The sequence below is a fragment of the Heteronotia binoei genome, chromosome 16 (assembly GCF_032191835.1).
Source record: "Heteronotia binoei isolate CCM8104 ecotype False Entrance Well chromosome 16, APGP_CSIRO_Hbin_v1, whole genome shotgun sequence".
NCBI lineage: Eukaryota > Metazoa > Chordata > Lepidosauria > Squamata > Gekkonidae > Heteronotia > Heteronotia binoei.
In genome coordinates, this window is record NC_083238.1 from 25,558,827 (window position 1) to 25,566,410 (window position 7,584).

Here is a 7,584-nt window from a genome sequence, read left to right on the forward strand (position 1 = left end):
TATGAAAAACAATCAGAAACAAGCCTGAGGCATCAAAACAACCTCAAAGAACAACTGAGCTCCATAAACAGACCTCAGACCAGAAACAGATAATAAAACACGTAAAACAATTTTTATAAACCCTTCGTTGTAAGCCTAGATTAAAAAAAAAATGTTTTTGCCTGATACCTAAAAATATGGTTGATTCGGAACGAGCCTCAAAAGGGAAGACATCCAGTTGTGTGACACCATCTCTAAAAATGCCCTCTCTCTCTCTCATGGCCATTCATCCTCACCTCTGAAGGCAAAAGAGACAGAGAATGATGTTTGGGGTGCAGAACGATGTCTGAGAGGCGGACAGCAGGACAGTACAAGAGGAAGTAGTCTTTCAGGTACCTCAGTCTTGAGTCACTGGTCTTATTTCATTTATTTTACTTCATTTATACTCTCTCTAGGACCAAAAGTGGCTTACACTGCCATCCTGCCCTCCATTTAACCACACAAAATCCCTTAGAGCTGGAACAAAGTTTGAGTCCAGGGGCATCTTTCCACATGAAAGCTTATACCCAGAATTAAATTTTGTTGTTCTTAAAGATGCCCCTTGATTCAAACTTTGTTCTATTGCTTCAGACCAACATGGCTTCTGTTGTGTATGTGATCTGCAATGTGTATATTTAATGGTGTTCCTGCCTGGATCATTGGAGCCTGTAGGACGGAGCTTGGGAACCTGGGAACAATGGACAGTAGGGTCCAAATCCCTGCTCCAATCATGGGCCATCTGCTGGTTTGAATGGTCCAATAATGTGCTTGCGCAGGAACCCTGAGTGTATGTAAGTTGGCTTCATTGGCCCAGTCCTCAGTCTTAGATTGCAGCCCTATACTATGCTGTACAGAATAAAAGAGCTACGATCGCTACCATCTTGCCTCTTCCTTGTGTTGAACCCACTATATTATAGCTACCCACATGAATCTACCTTAGAGCTAGGTTAGGCTGAGAGTGTCATCAGTCTTAGACTGCAGCCCTATACTATGCTGTACAGAATAAAAGAGCTATGAACGCTACCATCTTGCCTCTTTGTGGCCCAAGGTCACCTAGTGAGCATCCACAGCAGGGTGGGGATTTGAGCCTAGTTCGCCGAGATCCTAGTCCAACACTCTAGCCATGCAACTTTATAGGTGTACTATAAAGTTAAACAATACAGATATAAGATGCCATAAAGGCAAGGTGATACCTACAATTATAATGTATGTAGACTATAATCCTGTTCCATTTCAAAGGTCTCGTCCTGGACTGTTCCATGCTACTACACGGCTTTCAATATTACTGTTTTGGATTTTCTGCAAAATGACAGACATATGGGAACCTTCCTGACCTTCTCGTACAGGCCATTCCGTAAGATGAGAGCCATCCATGTGAATGCACATGAACAGGCAGCTGCCAACATTACCAATTTGCAGGGTGGCACTTTTAGAAGGCATTGCTCAGATAAGCAAAGCTGTCATACTGGAGCATAGAGGGAAAGGCTGTTCTGCAGGCAGACGGGCCCAAGGCCATGAAGGATTTTGCATGTGAGGACTTGGTAACAGATTGGTAACCTATGGAGTGTCTGCAGAATGGAAGTGGCACAAATGTTCTGCCTGAAGCCCAGTAGCAACTGGGCTGCAGTGTTTTGCACCAACTGGAACTTCTAAGTTATCTTTAAAGGGACACCTAACATAGAGTGCATTGCAGTCATGAAGTAACCATAGTATATATCGATTTGGTCCTGAAAGCCATGGCAAGTTAGGGGGAATCTTCTAGGCTAAATGAAGTTGGAAGAATGCATTTTTCAGCAGTTGCATTAACTTGGTAAGCAGAAGGTCCCAGGTTCAATCCCTGGCATCTCCAAAAAAAGGGTCCAGGCAAATAGGTGTTGAGACCCTGGAGAGCTGCTGCCAGTCTGAGTAGACAATACTGACTTTGATGGACCAAGGGTCTGATTCAGTAGAAGGCAGCTTCATATGTTCATATATGTTCATATGTTCTGTTGTTGCTAACTTGCTTTTCCAGAAGGAGCACTGGATCTGATATCATCTTAATGCTCTTCACTAAATTCTTTAAGGTAAGAACCAACACTTTGAATTGTGCCCAGAAACAAGGTTTAGACATAGCAGACTTCTTATGTACTGATGGCTAGTGCAAGCTACAGGAGAAATTGGAAGGAGACCAGGTAGGCTCAGATGAAAGTGAAAGTCAACACAGCTCCCTCCAGGACAAGCCAAATCATGCTCCCTATACCATACTTGTTATATGCCTAGGAAGTCATACGAAGTTATCTTACCATTTTTCCTCTGTAAAACTCCTTGACTTTAAATGATAGGATGAAGCAAATATTCCAACAGGTCCATCACTGCATCTCTGGTTGGGAGATTGCTTCTCTTAAGCAGTTTTTAAAGCTGCAAGCCTAGATCAGGACAGAAGAAAGTAAGCTCTTTGATTTGGAACTTGATGTTACATTGTGCATAGTTTATGTTAAAAGATGGGTTGCTTCACATGCCATTCCACCGCTGAAAGCCTTCCTCTGTGAAATTAACAGCTGGAAACAGAGCAGCAATCTGAGATAAAACCAAGATCATCTTTCATTTTGCTTTTGTCATTTTCAAGGGTGAACTGCTGCCTCGTTTGCCCACTATGCATAGTTATTAAGTTCCTAAAATGAAAGAAAAGGGAGATCTCTTATTGGAATACTATGGAGGGGATCCTGCAGTGGCTGTTTTTCAACCATACGACACCAAAATTGAAGAGGAGCTACTTGTCCACCAAAGAACTCTCAGTTGATTGGACCAAGGGCTCCAGTTCTGTGGGCCCCTGACCAAGGTGCCCAGTTCACCTGCTCACAGAGAAAAAAGGTCCTGCCCCCACACAAGAGGCAGCGAAGGGGGGGGGGGGGAAGCAGCTCTCTACAGCTTGCCTCCAAAGATGATTGGATGGGAGTGCTCTGTGCTCCTCCTTTGGAAGCATGCAACTGGAAGGGGGAAATGTCATTGCCTGGGAAATCAGTGGTGTCTAAGAAAAACATGAGCACATGCTGCATTGCTTGTAAACACCCAAACTTGGGGAGGGGGGTGTTTGAGAGAGGGGAGTTCCTAATGTCCAAGAATCCCAGATTTGCATTCACTGTAATAACCCAAACCACTGATTTCCATGGTTATATTCCTCTCAGGAATTCTGTAATGCACACCCCTAAAATGTGCTCTACTCAAGAAGAGGATTTGCCACAATAAAGCTATAATCAAAAAGTTGCCTCAAGGCTTTTGCTGGTTGCTTCTGAGTACATTTCCCTCAGCAATTTTGCATAACCCGTTTGGGCAGCCTCACTATACTGACCAGCAGCTGTCCGTATTGTTAATCCAGAGTATTTGGACATTCTGGAGAATTAGTCAGCTATATACTCCTAGCCATAGAATGCTGCTTATTTTTTTTGTTTTGTTTTTTTAAATCTTCCCACATGTCAAATTTGACTTATGGAACCTGCCACCTTTTAGGCACTATTTTCCACACCTTCACAAAAGAAGCACACCATTGTGTTGCCTCTTCCTTTTCTGGACTCTGTGTAACTTTAACTGTAAGAGAGCCAACATGGGGTAATGGTTAAAGCATCAGACAACAATCTTGGGAGACCCGTGTTGGAATTCCAACCTCTGCGCTGCTCTGGAAGCTCACTTGGTGACCTTGTGCCCCCTCTGTATTTCCTCTAACCTGCTTCACAGGGCTGTTACGGTCAGCATACAACGGAGGAGGGGGACTGTGGTGTCAGCCACTTTCAGTCCTCATTGTGGAGAAAATTAGGGTATAAACAGGGCTTTTTTGTAGAAAAAGCCTATCAGGAGCTCATTTGCATATTAAGCCACACCCCTGATGCCAAGTCAGCTGGAATGGCATTACTGTGCATTCCTGCTCAAAAAAAGTCCTGGGTATAAATACATAAAGAAACCACGGACTAAATATATGTAGGCTTCTTCTGTACCAGTCAGACCTTTGATATCAGACCTTAACTATCCTGCCCCCAGCACGTCTCTTAAATACAAAGCCTCTATCAGGAAAAAGTGGCAATGCTGAGTATTTCCAGTTTGGTGCAAGTGCACAAAGTAATATAGTAAGGTGCGTCCGGATAAAAATTGCAGTGCCACATTAAAAAAACATTAACACAAGGAAGTCATGCCATTTCAAACATTTTAAAAGTCATATAGAGGCACTCGTTGCTCCCCTGTTGGCCTTCAAGAACTCAGCACTAAGATTCAATTTCCTTCCATTTTTGCAAGGACTTTGTGATGTATAGTTAAGCCCTCCAAGTATAGACTATGAACTCTTCACTCCTGAAACTTAAGCCAATGTAGGCTATACATTCACATTATAACCCAATTTGAGCCTAAACATTTGCATAATGAACTTATTTAGGCCTCACTTATAGAACCATCCACGCTTCGGAAGTACTAGCTCTTTCTCTGCAAAATTAATTATTTCTTTGGCTTACTTGCCAAACCTTCAATTTTGTTTACTAATAAAAAAGGAGTCTTTCCAACCTGATATTTTAGAAAGAAATGATAAAAATAAACACCACACAAAAGCGTATCAGCCTTGCAAATGAATCTGCAAATCTGTAAATTTTAAACTAGCCCACCTATTAGGACATATGAAGCTGCCTTATACTGAATCAGACCTTTGGTCCATCAAATTCAGTATTGTCTTCTCAGACTGGCAGTGGCTCTCCAGGGTCTCAAGCTGAGGTTTTTCACACCTATTTGCCTGGACCCTTTTTTGGAGATGCCAGGGATTGAACCTGGGACCTTCTGCTTCCTAAGCAGATGCTCTACCACTGAGCCACCGTCCCTCCCCTATATTGTTCACCTCTACATTCATGGTCCAAAAGGGAAAATAATTGACCATTTTCAGTTTGCAAAAGTTGTCTAAACCATCCCTGGTTGCTGTGAGATTATTTCTGTACCACAAATCAATGGGATTTCATGGGGAGAGTGATATGTCCAACTAAGCAATAAAAATCTCTGTTTATTTATTTATTTTATTTATATTTCAATTTATATCCTGCCCTTCCCACCGAAGTGTCTCAGTGGTTTAGAAGGGTAGCTCAATTGATGACCTGGGATAGTCATTTCTGTCAGAGGAAGCCCTATCTAAGGCAATTCAGACTCATGTTTCCATGGGCAAAAGCAGGCCTCAAATTCAGCGGGAGCTCACAGAAGCACAGCTCCTGAACCTTTCTGAGAGTTCCACCTCCTCCTTCTGAGAGTTCCACCTCCTTGTCCATTGAATACTATGTGGAGCTGCATAACAATCCCTGGATGAGTTCCACCAGCTATTTTTCTACAAAATGACCCCTGGGCAAAAGCATGTCCTCCTGTGTGACCCCCTCCTGTGGCAGTCTGAAATGTGTCCCAGATTTGCTTAAATCATGTGAACAGTAATGGATTTTATTGGTCTCTAGAGACTGGCAAAATCTTAGAGTTGGTGACATGGGTTGGTGACATCCCGTGCTCTTTTACTTGTTCATTAATGATCTGGAGCTAGGAGTAAGCAGTGAAGTGGCCAAGTTTGCAGATGACACTAAATTGTTCAGGGTGGTGAGAACCAGAGAGGATTGTGAGGAACTCCAAAGGGATCTGTTGAGGTTGGGTGATTGGGCGTCAATGTGGCAGATGAGGTTCAGTGTGGCCAAGTGCAAAGTAATGCACATTGGGGCCAAGAATCCCAGCTACAAATACAAGTTAATGGGTTGTGAACTGGCAGAGACTGACCAAGAGAGAGATCTTGGGGTCATGGTAGATAATTCACTGAAAATGTCAAGACAGTGTGCGATCATAATAAAAAAAGCCAACGCCATGCTGGGAATTATTAGGAAGGGAATTGAAAACAAATCAGCCAGTATCATAATGCCCCTTTATAAATCGATGGTGCAGTCTCATTTGGAAGACTGTGTACAATTTTGGTCACCGCACCTCAAAAAGGATATTATAGCATATATAGGAAAAAGTGCAGAAAAGGGCAACTAGAATGATTAAAGGTTTGGAACACTTTCCCTATGAAGAAAGGTTAAAACGCTTGGGGCTCTTTAGCTTGGAGAAATGTCGATTGCGGGGTGACATGATAGAGGTTTACAAGATTATGCATGGGATGGAGAAAGTAGAGAAAGAAGTACTTTTCTCCCTTTCTCACAATACAAGAACTCGTGGGCATTCGATGAAATTGCTGAGCAGTCAGGTTAAAATGGATAAAAGCAAGTACTTCTTCACCCAATGGGTGATTAACATGTGGAATTCACTGCCACAGGAGGTGGTGGAGGCTATAAGCATAGCCAGCTTTAAGAGGGGATTGGATAAAAATATGGAGCAGAGGTCCATCAGTGGCTATTAGCCACAGTATATATGTGTGTGTGTGTATATATATATATATATATATATACACACACACACACACACACACACACATATATTGGCCACTGTGTGACACAGGATGTTGAACTGGATGGGCCATTGGCCTAATCCAACATGGCTTTTCTTATGTTCTTATCACTTTTGAGTTGCCATGTACACATTGACTTTCCCCCCCACCATGCCCAGTTCCTCAAAGTCTCTCAGGAAGGGCTTTTTTCCCTGGGGGAACATGGTGGAATGGAGTTCTGGAACCTCTTTGTGGAAACAAAATTCTCCAAAAAAAAAATGTTTAAAAGTTCATGAGGGGCACCCATGTGTTTTTTCTTTATTTCCGGGGGCGGGGGGGAGCCCTGCTCTCTGTAAGGAAAAAGTCCCCTACTTTTCATACACATGGACATCATAGTCACCTGTCTGGGTGCCAGAGTGCCTGGAGACAGAGCTCTCACACATCTGACAGAAGGACGTGGGTTTGCCTACCAAAACGGAAAGGACTTATGACTACTAACAGCCACAACGCTAAAGCAGCACCCTGTGTTCCTGGAAGAGCACCCGCAAGGAAAGCGGATGGTTTCCAGTCGCTTTGGGCGAACGCCATCTCTATCTTGGAGTGGAAGAAAAGTGCGCTATTAGGAGCTATCCAGACCAAGCAGTTTTCAGCCTTGACCATAGAATCCACTTTGGAAGGCTAACATCAGCTATTTTCCAGCAGAATCAAAACTCCATTTCAGGACAGCGGGAGGCCTACGTACGCAACAGATGTGAGCCACCCATGGAACCATCAAGCTTATCCAGGCATGGATCCTGCCAGACCACCCAAGCCTTTGTCTAACAAAACCCAGGACAAAGACTGGTGCCAAGAAGAAGACTAAAGAAGAGGAAGACCATCTTCAGCCAGAGCCAAATTCCTTTGTGTAAACCGGGTGTTACCTAGGCAATGATTTGGCTCTCCATTGTCACCCTTTTAGATAAGTTTAATAGTCTTAAGCATCTACCCACCCAGTAATCTCCCCCATTCTTCTCCCCCAACTGTCATTTTGGAGCCTCACCCTGGTCCATTGCAACCTGAAAGTCCAACCAGGTACCCCTGGACCAAGCTTGTTCATTGGTCAGTCATGGGCACCCAATTAGGTGCCACCAATTAACTTGCTATTGGCTACTGCAGAAGTCCAACCCTTA

General features: G+C 43.4%; 1 non-coding gene across 1 annotated transcript; it reads right to left on the reverse strand.

Annotated features, from left to right (window-relative positions):
- Positions 1 to 4,778: 4,778 nt before the first annotated feature.
- Positions 4,779 to 4,845, reverse strand: TRNAP-AGG (transfer RNA proline (anticodon AGG)). The gene has a single exon. It is a non-coding gene; the product is annotated as a tRNA-Pro (tRNA).
- Between the last annotated feature and the right edge of the window lie 2,739 nt (positions 4,846 to 7,584).